Raw genomic sequence first — 18,423 nt, 5'->3', positions numbered from 1 at the left:
ATAATAATTAACACTTGGCTTGACTATTTGCATAAGTGCAGCAAGAAGAACAATTGATTACATAGGATCCTTTAAATGTGCTTTGAAGGAACTTTTTATAAGGAATTTCAGATTGGACTTTTGAAGGCCTCTTGAGGCCAGAAAGCCAAGTCAGACTTGCCTTCAGGTTTTGCCTGCAGTACCTGTAGATTTGGGTGAATTCTTCTCTTCCCAAAGTCCCCAAGCCATCTTGAGGTTCCTGCACCTGCCAGGAAGTGACCTTCCTTACTCACCTTGTAAGGCTGCTGGGAACCCTGTAAGCAAGGTACAGGCCAGTTCTTCCAAGGGGCTTTGTTGGCTCTATAAAGTCAACCTTAGTTCCTTAAAGCTGTCTGTTCATATCTGAGTTTACACACGTGTCTCTCAGGTATGACGTTCCAGTCAAAGCCTTGGTAATATAACCTGCGTCTTTAATTGGTCCTCTTACAAGGAAAGCAGATTCTTATTGAACTTATGCAAATAAACATACTGCCATGAAATGTGACAATAGTCACTGAGAGTTTTTAAATTCTGGAGAGATTAGGTAGAGAGAAAGATAAATGTTTCAATGCTGCATATAAAGATATTGTCATTTACTAAACTGTTGTCAGTTTAAGAGAAAAAGCTTAAAACACTTTATCAGCAACATTTGAAACATAAAGCCACAAAATCATTTTCCTTAGTTTACTTAATCCTATGTAACCAATATCTGTTCTTCTGAAATCTAGTTCTTAACTAGTTTAGGAGTAATAAAACATTTACTATAAGTGACAAAAGATTTACAAATGACAATGGTGAAAGATCTGATGAAAGCTTACTCTAAGACAGCTGACATAAGAAATTTGGATATTTCTGTAACACAAAATATTCAGTAACAAAGTTCAGCATCATTCCCTTTGACAGTGCTTTCCAGGTAAATATATATCAGAAAAATAAGCCAAATTAGCCAAATATTTTCCCCGAAGAGGAGAAAAAATTCCTCTGATGTGTCCCAGGGGCCCTCTAGAAAATATCAGAGTGAACTAGAGGTAAAAGCACCTTCTTGAATTTGATTTTGCCAAGTTGTCAGAAGAAAGTTTCTTTGGCACTTGGTTAAATAAGATTATAGGTTACCATGAAGCAATACTTATCCATTTAACTAAAATGACAACGAAATACTTCAAAGGCAGATACAGAAGATTACACAGTTGTTAGCAAAGTTTAGCTTTTAGTCCTTTTAATATTGAGATCTCGTTTTCTTAAATACTCAATTCATTGAGACTTTAAGCATGAGAAACTGCTTTGATAAAACAATTAGAAAACTTTCTGCGATTTTCCAAAATTAAGAGCCAACTAACAGTTTAAGAAAACTTGACCTTTTCACTGAAAACAAAATTCTAATTTGCTGTTAACGTTGAAAAATTGCAAAAAGTTTTCTAATTCTTCCACAAAGTTTCTACAATTTTTCTTTTTACATTTAGAGTTCTTCCTCTTTAAATAAATAGCTGTACTTTAGAAGAATTACTTTCTTTTACCCTCAACAAAACGAATTCCCATTCTTTATACTTGCTCTTATTAAAACACATATCTTCACATTTATTTCTCAAGATGGTGGCATGAGTAGGGCAGCAGAAATTTCCTCCCAAAACCATATATATTTTGAAAATACAGCAAAAAAGAACAGTGGGGGAATGACAGCCTCTTCAACAGCTGGTGTTGGCAAAACTGGACAGCTACATGTAAGAGAATGAAACTGGATCATTGTCTAACCCCCCACACAAAAGTACACTCAAAATGGATCAAAGACCTGAATGTAAGTCATGAAACCATAAAACTCTTAGAAAAAAACATGGGCAAAACTCTCTTGGACATAAACATGAGCGATTTCTTCATGAACATATCTCCCTGGGCAAAGGAAACAAAAGTAAAAATGAACAAGTGGGACGATATCAAGCTGAAAAGCTTCTGTACAGCAAAGGACACCATCAATAGAACAAAAAGGTATCCTACAGTATGGGAGAATATATTCATAAATGACATATCTGATAAGGGGTTGACATCCAAATTATATAAAGAGCTCACGCACCTCAACAAACAAAAAGCAAATAATCCAATTAAAAATTGGGCAGAGTATCTGAACAGACACTTCTCCAAAGAAGAAATTCAGATGGTCAAAAGGCACATGAAAAGATGCTCCACAGTGCTACTTACCAGAGAAATGCAAATTAAAACCACAATAAGATTATCACCTCACACCAGTTAGGATGGTCACCATCCAAAATACAAACAACAAATGTTGGCGAGGATGTGGAGAAAGGGGAACCCTCCTATACTGCTCGTGGGAATGTAAACTAGTCCAATCATTGTGGAAAGTAGTATGGAGGTTCCTCAAAAAACTAAAAATAGAAACACCATTTGACCCGGGAATTCCACTCCTAGAAATTTGCCCAAAGAAAATAACTTCTCAGATTCAAAAAGATATGTGCACCCTTATGTTTAATGCAGCACTATTTACAAGAGCCGAGATATGGAAGCAACCTAAGTGTCCATCACTAGATGAATAGATAAAGAAGAGGTGGTACATATACAGAATGTAATACTATTCAGCCATAAGAAAGAAACAAATCCTATCATTTGCAACGACATGGATGGAGCCAGAGGGTATTATGCTCACTGAAATAATTCAGGTGGAGAAAGACAAGTACCAAATCATTTCCCTCATTTGTGAAGTATAACAACAAAGAAAAATGAAGGAACAAAACAGCAGCAGAATCACCGAACCCCCCGCCTGACGGCCACATCCCAGTAAACCCACCGGCCCGCACCTCAGGGGACCCTGTGCACCATCGGCCCGCTCCTCAGGGGGACCCTGCGCCTGCGCCCGCGCCCTATCCTACCTTGAACCAGCACCTGGAGCAGGTGTAGCTGGAACTTCAGGAGCAGCCACCACCCGCGCCGCCGGCCTGCGCTCAACTTTGGAGTCAGCCTCCGGCCGCGCAACCCCGCGTCCTGGCCGGGGCTCTTAGGCGCTGTGCGGGCTCCACAGTGCAGCCGCCGCTGCCGCTCTGGGCCGGGTGGGGACCCCCGCGGGCCACACTGAGGGTCCGCCACCACCTGCCCCTGCCCTGGGGCCCTCACGCACTCGCGGAGCACCCTGTTAAGCGGCAGCGGTGGGCCTCGAGGGGCACGGTGGCGGCGGCCAAGCTGTCAGCATGAAAATGCCCGTCAGACCGCCTTCAGCGGCCCCGCAGCCAAAGCGTCGGCTGGAGCTAAGGAGACGCCACTTCCAGCGTTCTCCCCACCCGGCGCAGAGGAGAAAGTGCAGCCCCACAGGCGCCCACCGCCGCAGCTGATTGGCCTAAGGGAGGTGGACACCCCCCGTGCCCCGCCCCCACCCCCTCGCCTGTTTTCTAACTCACCAACCTGCCCGCTTGGAATTTCACACAGACTAGCGCGCCCGGGCGGCTTCCCGTACGTCTCGCCCCCTAGGGGCGTGCAGCAGGCCCTGCAGGTACTGCTGCCACTGAACCTTGGTAACCACAAATCCAAAGCCTGCAATGGCAGTAAGTACGTATCTATCGATAATCACCCTAAATGTAAATGGACTGAATGCACCAACCAAAAGACACAGAGTTACAGAGTGGATGAAAAAGCAAGATCCATCTATCTATATGCTGCCTACAAGAGGCTCACTTCAAACCCAAAGACATACACAGACCAAAAGTGAAGGGATGAAAAAAGATATTTCATGCAAACAATAGGGAGAACAAATCAGGTGTTGTAGTACCTGTATCAGACAAAATAGACTTCAAAACAAAGAAAGTAACAAGAGACAAAGAAGTACATGACATGATGACAAAGGAGTCAGTCCAACAAGAAAGATATAACCATTATAAATATCTATGCACCCTACACAGGAGCACCAACATATGTGAAACAAATACTAACAGAATTAAAGGGGGAAATAGAATGCAATGCATTTATTTTAGGAGACTTCAACACACCGCTCAAACGACAGATCAGACAGAAAATAAGGACACAGAGGCACTGAACAACACCCTGGAACAGATGAATCTAACACACATCTACAGAACTCTACAGCCAAAATTGCAGGATACACATTCTTCTCAAGTGCACATGGAACATTTTCAAGAATATTTCATATACTAGGCAACAAAAAGAGCCTCAGTAAATTCAAAAAGATTGAAATTGTACCAACCACCTTCTCAGACCACAAAGGTATGAAACAAGAAATAAATTATGCAAAGAAAACAAAAAAGCCCACAAACACATGGAGGCTTAACAACATGCTCCTAAACAACCAATGGACCAATGACCAAATACAAACAGAGAACAAACAATATATGGAGACAAATGACAACAATAATTCAGCAATGCAAAATCTGTGGGACACAGAGAAGGTCATGCTAAGAGGGAAGTATATTGCAATACAGGCCTACCTCGGGAAAGAACAACAATCCCATATGAACAGTCTAAACTCACAATTAATGAAACTAAAAAAGAAGAAAAATTGAGGCCCAAAGTCAGAAGAAGGAGGGACATAATAAAGATTAGAGCAGAAAAAAATTAAATCAAGAAAAATAAAACAATAGAAAATAATTAATGAAAGCAGGAGGTGGTTCTTCGAGAAAATAAAATAAATAAACCCCTAGCCAGACTTCTCAAGAAAAAAAGAGAGTCTACACACATAAACAAAATCAGAAATGAGAAATGAAAAATCATTACAGATGCCACAGAGAAAAAAATTATTAGAGAATACTATGAAAAATCATATGCTAACAAACTGCACATCCTAGAAGAAATGGACAACTTTCTAGAAAAATACAACCTAGCAAGGCTGACCCAGGGAGAAACAGAAAATCTGAACAGACCAATTACCAGCAACAAAATTGAATTCATAATCAACACACTATGTAAGAACAAAACACCTGGACCACATGGCTTCACTGCTGAATTTTATCAAACATTTAGTGAAGACCTAATAGCCATCCTGCTTAAACTGTTCCAAAAAGTAGAAGAGGAGGAACTTATGCTCATTCTACAAGGCCAGCATCACTCTAATGCTAAAACCAGGCAAAGATACCACGAAAAAAGAAACACAGGCCAATATCCCTGATGAATATAGATGCACCCCTATGTTTATCACAGCACTAAGTGGAAGCAACCTAAGTGTCCATCAGTAGATGAATGGATAAAGAAGATGTGGTACACATACACAATGGGATATTATTCAGCCATCAGAAGAAAACAAATCCTACCATTTGCAACAACATGGATGGAGCTATAGGGTATTATGTTCAGTGAAATAAGCCAAGCAGAGAAAGACAAGTATCAAATGATTTCACTCATCTGCGTAGTATAAGAACAAAGCAAAAACTGAATAAACAAAACAGCAGCAGACTCACAGAACCCAAGAATGGACTAACAGTTACCAAAGGGAAAGGGACTGGGGAGGATGGGTGGGAAGGGAGGGATAAGGGGGAAAGGGGGCATTACGATTAGCACACATAATGTAGACGGGTGCACGGGGAAGGCAGTAGAGCACAGAGAAGACAAATAGTGACTCTATAGCATCTTACTATGTTGGTGGACAGTGACTGTAATGGGGTATGTGGTGAGGACTTGATAACTGGGGGAATCTAGTAACCACAATGTTGCTCATGTAAGTGTACATTAATGACATCAAAAAAAAAAAGTTGCACTTGGTGGTTTTAACAAAACCCCCTCTCAAAAACTGATGGATAGAAAAATAGGCAGAAATCTTGAAGAGCAGAACAATAAAATTATTTAAGCTCAATTCTATTAATAAGCCTCAGTAAGTAAGGAACTGATGAACTCCTCCAAATTACAAATGACTAAAGATCTAAGACAATTTACTGAATTGTGTGGTTCTGGATTACAGAGTAGAAAGCTAGGGGCAGTGGGGGGCTACAAAGATCTTCACTGAGACTATAAGCAGAATTTGAATATGTACTGTGGATGAGATAATAACATTATACCTAAATTAAATTTCCTGAATATTATCATTCTCCTATGTTTCTAATAAAAGAATGTCCTTGCTTGTAAGAAAGGCACTGAAATATTTTAGCATGAATGGTATGCTAAACTGAAGGGCATGATGTCTGAGGCTTACTCTCAAATGATTAGGAGAAAACATTAGAGAGAAAGAGACCAAAATGAGAAAAAAGGAAAGCAAAGATAGCAAAATGTTTAAAATTGCTGAATCTAGGCAAAGTGTCAAATTCTTTGTAATATTCTCATAACTTTTCTGTGAATTTGAAATTATTGCAAAATAAAAGGTTTAAATTTTCATAAATGAGTTAAAATTAAAATTACAAAGAATATATAAGGAATAGTTAAAACTGAATAGAAAGTAAAACACTACATATCAAAATTTACTAGATATGATTAGAGCAGAACTTAGAGGAAAATTTTTAACTTTTAAATACACTTACCAGGAAACTAAAAAGAAAGTAGGTATATGAAATGAGCTAAGTGTTCACCTCAAAAGTTAGGTAAAGAGGAACAGAAAACTCAAAGAAAAATGGAAGGAAATTATAAAGATAAGAACAGAGATCAATGAAATAGAGAACCAAAATCAATAAAAGAATTAATGAAAACAAAAGCTGGCCTTTGAAAAGATATGCATATATGTTGTTCCAGAAAACAGAATCAAGAACAAAGTCTGCCCAGCTCATTGATAGAGGAATTTTTATTACAAAAGTAAATAAGGAAATACAAGAAAAGCAAGTTGTATGTCCATGCTTTATAAAAGTATACAATGCCCTAAGTAAAATATTAACTAAATAAAACCAACAGTAAATATGTTACTATTGGGCTTATCTTGGAAATGCAAAGATGTTTCACATTAAAAAGCCTCTCAACATAATTTACCATATTAGGAGATTAAGAGGGAAAATAATAGAAATTTCCAATGCTGGAAAATTATTTTTAAAATTTCAGGATCTATTTCTGATTTTGTGTTTAAAAAAAGACTCTTAAAAAGTAAGGACTAAAAAGAAACCTACCTGACTTAGTAAAGGTTGCACATAAAAACCTACAGCAAGGACTTCTGCTTCTTAGAAGATGGAGGGCACCTGTTTTTCCTTATCTCTTCCACTAAGTACAACTAAAAGCCATGGACATTATATATAAAACATGAGACTCTGAAAGGAAAAGATAAGAAGGCAGACCATCTGAAACACAGGACCTGAGGAATGATGCAATGGTGAGTTTCCTGGGCTTTCTTTTTGCCTCATACATCCCAGACTTGGAGCTAAAGAATCTGGCAATTAGGAAAGGCAACTGGCACAAACAAAAAGGCCCCAACTAATGTCTGGTATCACTAGCCAAAAGACCAGGACAGAAGCAAGCTGTCAAGACAGAAAACTCTTAGAAAATAACCACTCCATTTCAGGAAATTACCACAGAAATAACTGTGGCCCCATTCCTATCACACCAGAAAAACTAAATGGGATGCCTGGACTTCTACCCTCTTAAAACTGTAATGAGACACCCCAATATCACCCTGCAGTAATGTCCAAGAAGACCAATTAAGATGTCAAGAATTCCATTTCTTACAAACAAAACTGAAATAGACTCATAAACCCAGAGAACAGACTGTTGGTTAACACGAGGGAGGGATCTGGAGGGATGGGCAAAATAGGTGAAAGGGAAAAAAAATTAGTAAGAATGTTTGATATCTTGATCTGGATTATGGTTACATGAGTATACACACATGTCAAAATTCATCAAGCTGTACACTAAAATTTGTACATTTTATTGTATGCACCTCAAAAAAATTTTAACATTTTTTTCAAAATTTAATTTCTTCTAGTATGACTAGAATTAGACTAGTAATGAAGCCTTCTTCCCAAGATGTCAATGGAGATGAGAGCTGGAGGGACACCTCCCACACTGGCCCAGCAATGATGATAATGGCTAAAAGAAGTTCTCTAGCAGAATGAAAATGATAAAATAGGAACTTGGAACACCAAGAAAGAAGAAAGAACAAGATAAGCAAAAAATATGGGTAAAATTCTCTTGAGTTTTCTAAATTACATTAGATGGTTAAATCAAAATTATAACACTGTCTGATGTGGTTCTAAATGTATGTAGAGAAAATATTTAAGACGATTATATTGTAAATAAGTTAGGAAAAAGGGACATAATAAGAGGAAAGCTTTCCATATTTCACTCAAACTGGTAAATCATGACACCAGTATACTGTGATGGTTATGTATGTATAATGTAATACCTACAGCAACCACTAAAAAAGCTATACAAAGAGATGCTCAAAAACATTATAGATAAATAAAAATAGGATTATTAAAAAATGTTCAAGTAAACCACAGGAAGGCAGAAAAAAGTAAACAGAACAAATAGAAAACAAAAAATAAAATGGCAGATTTAAGCCCTACTACCATATTGCTATGATTGAATTGTGCCCCCCCAGAACTCATATATTGAAGCTCTAACCCCTAATATATTTGGAGATAGGGGCTTTATGGAAGTAATTAAGGTTAAATGAGGTCATAAGGGTTAGGCCTTGATCTGATAGGAATACTGTCCTTACAACAATTACAAGAAAGACCAATCTGTTCTCTCTCTCTCCCATCCTTTCCATGTAAGGACACAATCAGAAGTCAGCCATCTGCAAATCAGGAAGAGAGCTCTCATCAGAAACCAATCATGCTGCCACTCAGATCTTGAACTTCCAACCTCCAGAACTACAAGAAAATTAATTTCTGTTGCTTAAGCCACCCTTTAGTTTGTTATAGCAGCCCAAGTAGACTAATACACAGATCAATATTATGTTAAATGTTAATGATCTAAATATATTAATTAAGAGAGAGGGATTAGTAGAGTGGATTTTTAAAAGGTGAACCAGAAATATGCTATCTCTAAGAAATTCAGTTCAAATATAGCAATATAGGCAGGTTAAGAGTGAAAGGATATAAAAAATATATCACATAATCATTAATCAAAGGAAAACATGAGTGAGCATACTACTATTAGATAAAATAAACTTCAGAGTAAAGAAAATTGTCAAAGACAGATTGGGGCATTCTAAAATGTTAAAAGGGTCAACCTACCAAGAAGGCATAGCAATCCTAAACATTTATGCACAAAATAACAGACCATGTAAAATATGTGAAGCAAAAATTGATAGAACTGAAAGGAGAAATAGATAAATCCACAATTATAGTGGCAACTTCAGCATAACTCTCTTGAAAATTAATAGGATAACTAGACATAAAATCAGCAAGTATATAGAAGAATTCAGCAGTATAGTCAACCAATAGGATCTAATTTGCATTAATAAAACACACCACCCAACAACAGTATAATACACATTATTTCCAAGTGCCCATGGAACGTGTATCTGGGGCCAAAAAGAAACATCAATAAATTTTAAAGAATTGAAATCATACAAAATGTGTTCTCTAACCACAATAAAATCAATAACAGAAAGATATCAGGAAAATCTCCAAACACTTGAAAACTAAGCAGCCATTTTTTATAATCCACAGGTCAAAGAGTAAGTCTCAAGGGAAATAGAAAATACATTGCATGGAATAAAAATGAAAATACAATATATCAAAATTTATGGGACATAATGCAAACAGTGCTGAGAGGGAAACCACCTCTCCTAAAAAGGAAAACTACTACAACTCACCCAATCTGAAGTAGATAATTTGAATAACCTTATAACTATTAAGGTATTGAATTTGAAATTTAAACTCCCAAAAAGGAAACCTGGGTCCAGATGGCTTCAATGCAGAATTCAACAAGCATCTAAAGAAGAATAATGCCAATTGTACACAATCTGTTTCAGGAAATAAAAGAGGAGGAAACACTTCCCACTTCATTTCATGAAATTAATATTACTCTGACAGCAAAACCAGATGAAAAAGAAAACTACATACCTATATCCCTTATTAATAGAAGCACAAAAATTCTTAACAAGTTATTAGAAAATACAATTCAGCAATATAAAAAATTGTATACACTAAAATCATGATTTTTCCAGAGATGCAAGGCTGGTTCAATATTTGAAAATTCATTAATGTTATCTACCATATTATCAGACTAAGGAAGAAAAGTGATCACATCAACATGATCATATCAAGCAATACAGGGAAAACATTTGATTAAATTTAACACTCATTCATGATAAAAACTCAGAAAAAAATAGGAATAAAGGGAACTTTCTCAACTTGATAAAAAGCATCATAAAAAAAAAACCTAGGGCTAATATTATACCTAATGGTGATAGACTGAATGCTCTTCCCCTAAGACAAGGTACAAGACATCTGCTCTTACCATTCTTATACAAAATATTGTTAGAAATTCTAACCAATACAATAATGCAAGAAAATAAAATAAAAGGTAAACAGACAGGATAGGAAGAAATAAAAAATACCTATATCTTCATATAAAATTTTATATGTAGAAAATCCCAAGGAATTTACAAAAACAGTCCTAGAATTAGTAAGTGGGCTTAGCAAGTTTACAGGTCACAAAATTAACATATTTTAAAAATCAATTGTATTTTTATGTATTAAAAATGAACACATGAACAACACAGAGAAGACAGTAGTGATTTTACAGCATCTTACTACACTGATGAACAGTGACTGTGAAGGGGTATGTGGGGGGGACTCAGTAAAGGGAGGAGCCTAGTAAACATAATGTTCTTCATGTAATTGTAGATTAATGATACCAAAATAAAAAAAAATAAAAGAAAGAGCTTCAGAGGTAAGAATCTCTGTGGGCTGACCTCAGCACCTCTGACCAGCCTCCTCTCCTAGACTCTCTCTCCTGGAAAAGCCACTCCTGTCATAGGATTTGCTTGTAACTGATGTTTACCCAATCCTCTGAATCCCTACTTATTACTACCTGCCCCAAATCCAACAGCTCTGTGACTACCCAATCTAGAATAATCAGCCCCTCTTCTGAGCTACAAAGCATAACCATGTGAAGAATGATATGGCAAAGACCTGCTTTTTATCCCCAATTTATCATCATCCTTAGCAATGAATCTTGAATGTTCAGTTAAGTATTTGGCAGCCCACAATTAATATAATTCTCATCCTCCCTTGCATTCAGGTATGGCTGTGTGACTGTGTGGAATGCAAGTAGAAGCAATGTGTACAACTTCTAAGGAGTGTCATTAAATAAAAAGAGGCAGTATACCCTTTTCTCCTTTTTGCTTCCATCTGTTCGGAATGCAGAGGAACTTCAGCAGCTATTCTGGACAATGAGGTGACCTTGGAAATGAAGTCCAGATGGATGAAGCAACAAGAAAGAAAATATCTGTTCACTGAAACCATGGACCTTAGCACAAATTGAATGTGTTCATATGGTGTATTTTCATGTGTGTGTTTCTTCTATGGACAACTAGAACATGAACTCCTTTAGGGTAGGGGTCATGCCTTATCCCTCTTTAAATCATGAATAGGTGCTTAATAAATAACTGATTGATCCTGCTACTAAAAAAAAAAAAAAAATGAACATATGAATACCAAAACTAAAAATCACTAACAGTTTAAATTGTTCAAAAATGAAATATTTAGGTCTCAACTTCACAAAATGTGCTAAAACTCTATGCAGAAAACTATTCACACTGATAAGAGATATCAAAAAATATCTAAATAAATTGAGATACATATCACTTTCATGGATGTAGCAGGTGGGAAAATATGTTCCCAGCCAGGGTAAATTACCTTTGAAGCTGAAATCAGTCAAAGGGAGAAATAGAGTGGGAAAAAACTGTTTATGCTTACAAGCAGTCATCCACTTCTGTTCGCCCATGTCTCTCTGCCCCGGCTGCAAAAAGGGACACCACCCAACCTCTCTGGTCCAGATATGTTGCCCTCACCCACCCTTGTAATTACCTATTGACATGGAGACGACTACTTCTCTCCACCCCTTGGAAACACCTATTGATATGGAGATGCACTAAGGCCAGGCAAGAGATTCTGGAAATATTGCAATTTTACCCACAATGGATTAGAAGACTCAACATAGTAAAACGCTGTTTCTCTCCAAGTTGATAAACAGGGTCAATGGAATTCCTATCAAAATCCCAGCAAGACTTTTTATAGATCTAGAAAATACTATAATAAAACTTAGATGGGAAAGCAAAAGAACTGGAATAGCTAAAACAATCATTAGAAAGGATAAAATGGGAAGTTTCAGCCTATCAGATTTCAAAACTCACTATATAGCTACAATAACCAATACTGTGTGTATTAGGCAAGGGACAGGTATATAGACCATTTGAACAGAATAGAGAACCCCAACACAGACCCACACAAATATACCTGATTTTTTTTTTTAAGTGCAAAAGCAATTCAATTCCTAAAAAATTGTGCTGGAACAATGAACATCCACAGGCAGAGAAGGAGAAGGAGGGGAGAAGGGCAAGGTGAGGGAGAAGGAGGAGAAGCAGCAGCTCAACCCACCATGGGTTATACACTTAAAAGTAAAATATAAAAATGTTTTTAAAATAGAAGAGCTTCAGGATAAATAGAGGTAGGCAAAGAATTCATTAGAGTTGACACCAAAAGCATGATTCATAGAAGAAAAATTGATAAATTGGACCTTACCAAAATTAAAAACTTTCATTCTGTGAATGACCTGTGAAGAGGATGAAAAGAAAGGCTACAGTATGGAAGAGAATATGTGCAAACCATGTATCCAAAAAAAAAACTAGTATCTATAACATTTAACAAACTCAAAACTCAACAGTAAAAAATAAGCACTCTAATTATAAAATAGGAAAAAGAAATGAAGAGACATGTCACAGATGGCAAATAAACACATGAAAAGAGGTTCAACAATAGCCATTAGGGAAATGCAGATTAAAACAATATATCACCACACACCTGTTAGAATGGCTGGGAAAAAAAAGAAAGAAAGAAATAGTGGTAATGCCAAATGCTGGTGAAGATGCAGAAAAACTGGATCACTCATATATTGCTAGTACAGACCCTCTGAAAAACAGTTCTGTAGTTTCTTTAAAAGACTAAACATGCAACTACCACACAATTCAGCAATTACACTCTTGGGTGTTTGTCTCAGAAAAATGAAGACTATGTCCAAGCAAAAATTTGTACATAAATGTTTACTGCAACTTTATTCATATTAGCTAAAACTGGAAACAACCCAGATGTCCTATAACCGTGCTGTATCCATACCATGGAATACAACTCAATAATAAGAAACTTGCAACAACCTTGTGTAATCCAATCTACAGAAAAATATGATGTGAGAAAAAAGCCAATGCCAAAAAGTTATATACTGTATGTTTCCATTTATAAAAAAATTTTGAAATGACAAAATTATAGAAATGGAGAACAGATTAGCAACTGCCAGAGGTCAAGAAGGATGTGCGGCAACAGGGAAGTGGGTGTGGCTACAACAGGGCAATGTGAAGGATGACCGTGATGGTGGAAGTGTTCTATATTTTGACTGTATCAATGTATCCTGGTTGTGATATTGTCCCATAGTTTTATAAGATGTCACCATCAGAGGAAACTGGGTCAAGGGTACATGGGATCTGTTTGTACTATTTCTCACAACTGCATATGAATCAGCAATTATCTCAAATCAAAGCTTCAATTAAAAAAAACCAAACACTGCAGTTAATGAAGAACATTTAGTTGTATGTCCTTTAACAATGACGCTCATTGTCACTGCTGCAGCTTAAGCACTAGAGGTTCCAGTCAATGCTATGAAAAAAGAAAACTAAGAGTTTTAGGGATGAGAAGGGAATACTCTCAGTGTTCGCTGATGATATTATTATCCACCTGAAAAAGGAGAGTGAGAGACAGAGAATATCAATAATAAACCAACCACTGAACCCAGTAAGAGAGACCACCCAGGTTATCCCATATACAATCAACATATAAAAATTAGTTAATTCCTAATATTTACAAATCAGATATCTGATAAGAGGTCTGTATCCAGAATACATAAAGAATTCCTACAACTCAATAACAACAAATAAAATCACACATAAAAACAATTTAAAAATGGGCAAAGGACTTGAATAAGCATTTCTCTAAAGATGACATACAAATGGCCAACAAGCATATGAAAAAATATTCAATATCACTAATCATTAGAGAAATGCAAATGAAAACCACAATGAGATATCACCTCATACCCATTAGGATGGCTACTATCAAAAAAAGGAAAAAGGAATTTGAACAGATATTTGCACAACCATGTTCATAGCAGCACTATTCACAATAGCCAAGAGGTGGAATGTCCATTGATGGATGAATGAATAAATAAAATATGGTACACACACACACATACACATACAAAGGAATATTAGTCAGCCTTGAAAAAGCAAGGAAATTCTGTTATATGCTACAACACGGCTGAACATGATGCTAAAGTGAACTAAACCAGTCACAAAAAAGACAAATACTGTATGATTACATTTTATGAAGTATCTAAAGTAGTCAAATTCATAGAAATATAAAGTAGCATGGTGGTTAGGAAGGAGGAGGGGGGGATAGGGAGTTGTTACTTAATGGGTACAGAGGTTCCCTTTTGCATGATGAAAAAGTTTTGGAGATTTGTTGCAGAAAAATGTAAATATACTTAATGCTACTGAAATGTACACTTAAAAATGATTAAGACAGTAAATTTTATGTTTTCTGTTTTTTACCACAGTTTTTTAAAATATTACATTTCTCTACACCAGAAATATGGGATTGAAAAAGAAAATTACAGTAACGGTCACAACCACAGCAAAAGCTATAAAATGCCTAAGAATTATCTGAGCATACAGTATGAAAAAGTAAAATTTTAAAAGCATAATAAAGAACAAACAACATAATGTGAATAAATGGGGAACTATCCTCTGCATGGGATGACTTAATATTAAAAAGAAATCAAGTACCCCCAAACTGCTCTATAAATTCAGTATAACCTCAATCAAAATGCAAGTTTAATTTTGCAGAACTCAATAAAGTTACTGTAAAATAGGTATGTAAAAATAAAGATCCACAAAGAGTTACATAAACCTGGGTGTGGTGGGGGGAGGAGAAGGGTGCTAGAAATGAATATTCTCCCTGGTCCCCTAGCAGGAAACTACAAACCTCATCTTCTGTTGTTTCTGAGATCTTGTCCCTGTTCAAGACCAAAGGACACCCAAGGTTTACATAGGTTTACATCTTTCTTTCCCACTCCCCGAACCTCGCTTCTTTCCCTCACACTGTGAGTGTGCCAACAGCCCTACATCTGTCGTTCTGGGTCCACATTCTCCACCCCATGTCTGCCTGGGTGCTGACCTGTATTACATCACAGGTTCCTGAGCTGCATGGCTTCCTCATGCTTTCAGCCTTGCCCGGGGAGCAGAGGGAGGGGGGCAGTGAAGTCTGGGTTTTTATTCCCTTGGCTCCCTCTCCGCAAGGTCACTTGGGGTCCGCCGTGCCGCCTGATTGAAGGGCACGCTGTGGGCAAGGTGGTGACTCCACAGGACTTGCTCTCCTTCCCTTGCCTCTCCCAGCCTTGGGGTAGTAACAGGTTACTGTGCTCTCCTCCACCCACTCCACTGGAATACTTCCTTCTAAAGACTCTTCTTGAACTAGCCTCTTTTGAATATGCTGTTTTCTGTTGAGGCCCTGATACAACGAAAGTCACTTACATCTTCATTCCATGCCTCAGGCCAGTCTGGCCAGGGGCTCCTGCAAACCTCATTTACAATTGAAACTTGGAGAAGGAAGGATGGGGAGAGGAGAAGAGCCCATTGTCTGGGTGCAATCTTTTTGAGTCTGGGGCCTCTCTACTTTCTGCAGCCCCTGGGGACTGGTGTGGTGAAGGGGTGACAGGAAGCACCAAGGAGCAATCCCCTGTGCCCTGCTTCAAGGCAGTTTGAGGGTGCCTGGGAATGGCAGGCTCTCCCACCAAAACCAAAGTGGGGGTGGGGTTAGACTGCACCCTCATTTGTCATCTGATTTGCCTAATTTTACTGTGGAAACAGAATTGAGGAGATGAACTAAAAATAATTTTCCTAAATAAGCATTGAGATTAAATACCAACGCTTCTCTGCTCCTTTCACATGAATGTGTGCATGGGTAAGGAAACAAAGAGAGCCTGCTACTCTCCTCCTTCAGGACAAAATGCTGAGAATGCACCCTCCCTTCCAGGGTTTGGCTTTCATTCCATTGTCTGTAATGGTCAAAAGAAAACGCTTAAACTCGAAGGTCGACACATTTCTCTGAAGTACTGGCATCTCCACCAGGGGTTGAAGGGACTCCCTGCATCACCCATGCCCTCCTGGACACGGACCCAGTTCTTTTATGGGTGGAGAGTTGGACTAGACAACCTTTAAAGTCAATTCCAGCTCCCAGTTCAGCTTTTAAAACAAACAAAACATTGAAGGGTGGGAACCACATGTACACACACACACACACACACACACACACACACACGCACACCCTGTTTGGCATTTCATTACGTTTAACATTCTACTCCCTCACACAGTCCTGGAGCCGGCCCACCATTACCTGATCCTTCCTCCCAGGCACCACTCATTCCCCGGTCTAAGGACTCACAGGGCCTCCCTTTTCTTCCTAATGTAATCTGGCTTCCTGGAACCCAGGAGACCTACCTGGCGCTTTATCCTACTCCCCATCTGGAAGGGGACAGCCTTCCCCGTAAAACAAAAACCTGCAAGGCTAGGGCAGAGAAACGCCTCCTGTGGCTGTCCGGAAGACTGAAAGCAATCCAATTAGCTGACGCTCCCCTTCCTTCCCTGGGGGTCCTGTCACTTTGATTCCTCTTACTGTGACCAGACCCAGACCCTCTGAATGTGCATCTTCTCCTCCAAAACTGGCCGTAGACAAGACCCAAAGCCACACACCCAAGGCTAGACTAGAACTTCAAAAGTTTATTTGCTTCGTCAAACAAAAACAAGAACAGTGAACGGGAAAATGACAATGAAGCAATATGACAAGACTTCAAAGAGCAAGTTATTAAAGAAAGTCCGTAGGCAAGTAGAAGTGGAAATTATTTACATCACGCAGAAGCTAATTAATTAAATGCTACATGAAAACTTTTCAAAAGGAAACATAAAACTGATACAACTGAGAGACTGATTTCTGAGCCTACATTTACCGACTAGTACAGCGCACAGCAGCTTCCTCTTCCTACCTTATATGGCCGTCCTCAGCCCAGAACCACTTGGAATTCGTGAGCACTTTCCCCGCCCCTTACTTCTTAAGTAAACTCCCGCAGAGAGACGCCCTGACCCCATGGGATCCTTCCGGGGACACCGCGGATGCGGTCAACTCATCGGGTGGGCAAACACCGGGCACCTACTTTGGGCGTCAAGCCTGTAGAAACAGTGCCACCCTCACTCTTCTACAGGTCCCGGTAGAAACAGTTTAAGGACCCCACGTCGGAGCCCGTGCCCAGCTTATCCCGCGCAAACACAGCCCGGCGGAGCAGCGCACCGAAAGGTCCCGCACAGCCTGTTTTCTGGCCCCTCCCCAGCTCATCAGATTCTACTCTTGTGGGGTTTTGGGAGGTGTTTTTTGCACCCATAACCCCTTATTCTCCGCCCACAACCCCGTTAGGTTAAGCCCCTCCAGTGCTACTCTTCATTTCTGGTTTCTCTTCGCCCGAAGTTCAGTATGCAACTCAGCTTCCGACACCATTCCGCGGCCCAGCTCTCTGTGTCCAGCAGGTGTCGCCCTTCACTGGCCACAGACCGCCTCTCTCTCTTCTACAGGGAGAACTGCCCCAGCCGCGGACGCCTCTCTGGGAGGAAGGCTGGCTCTGGGAGTGGTGCGCTCACCTGCATGAGGGGCCTCAGAATAAAGCAATCACCGTACTTCCAGCTCATGTACACTAACACCTTACAGAATGCGTTACTTGACCGTGGGCACTATTTAAACCCTCTGAAATTTGCTTTCTTCGTGGTTTATGAGGAGGAGGTCATCTGTTCTTTATGGGGTTATTGTGGGAAGTGAGTGAGACACAGACATAAAGCACTTAGCCCAGTGCCTAGGTCACGAGAAGCAATGGGGCCGTGGTCCCTTCCCCACGAAGGTGTGGAAGAAATAACTGCCTGGAACTCAGATCTGCAGTCGGGCTTGGACCCTGAATCCTGTCTGTCTGCGGGGCTATATCAGGGTTGCAGTGAGGAGCAAATGAAATAATGCATGTAAAGCACCTGGTACAGTGCCTGGTCCAGAAAGCTGACCTTACTGCTGTGCAATCACAGTGTGCCGGGCAACGTTCTTAGATATAATCCTTATTTATGAGGTAAATAAACTGTTGATCCCCTTCCTTTCCCTTACTCTGTGACTCCATCCCACCACCATTTAATTTCTTCTTATGGATTGTAAATAAGAAAACTGCCTCAAATTCTGTCCT

At 39.0% G+C, this 18,423-nt stretch overlaps 1 protein-coding gene across 3 annotated transcripts in view; it reads right to left on the bottom strand.

Annotated features, from left to right (window-relative positions):
- Positions 1-18,413, bottom strand: part of LOC118933407 (anthrax toxin receptor-like) — a 73,152-nt gene extending 54,739 nt beyond the window's left edge. Inside the window, exon 1 of one of the 3 annotated variants that reach the window (XM_057494321.1) lies at positions 16,655-18,413. The gene's annotated coding sequence lies outside the window, so the exon portion shown is untranslated. Of the gene's footprint in view, positions 1-2,894; positions 3,302-16,654 lie in introns of those variants that run through there. The other 2 variants (XM_057494323.1, XM_057494322.1) reach the window with 2 other exon arrangements.
- Positions 18,414-18,423: the final 10 nt, after the last annotated feature.

Source organism: Manis pentadactyla, chromosome 16, assembly GCF_030020395.1.
Source record: "Manis pentadactyla isolate mManPen7 chromosome 16, mManPen7.hap1, whole genome shotgun sequence".
Taxonomy (NCBI): domain Eukaryota; kingdom Metazoa; phylum Chordata; class Mammalia; order Pholidota; family Manidae; genus Manis; species Manis pentadactyla.
Note: the sequence above shows the minus strand (reverse complement) of the source record. Positions and strands in the feature narration are given on the sequence as shown.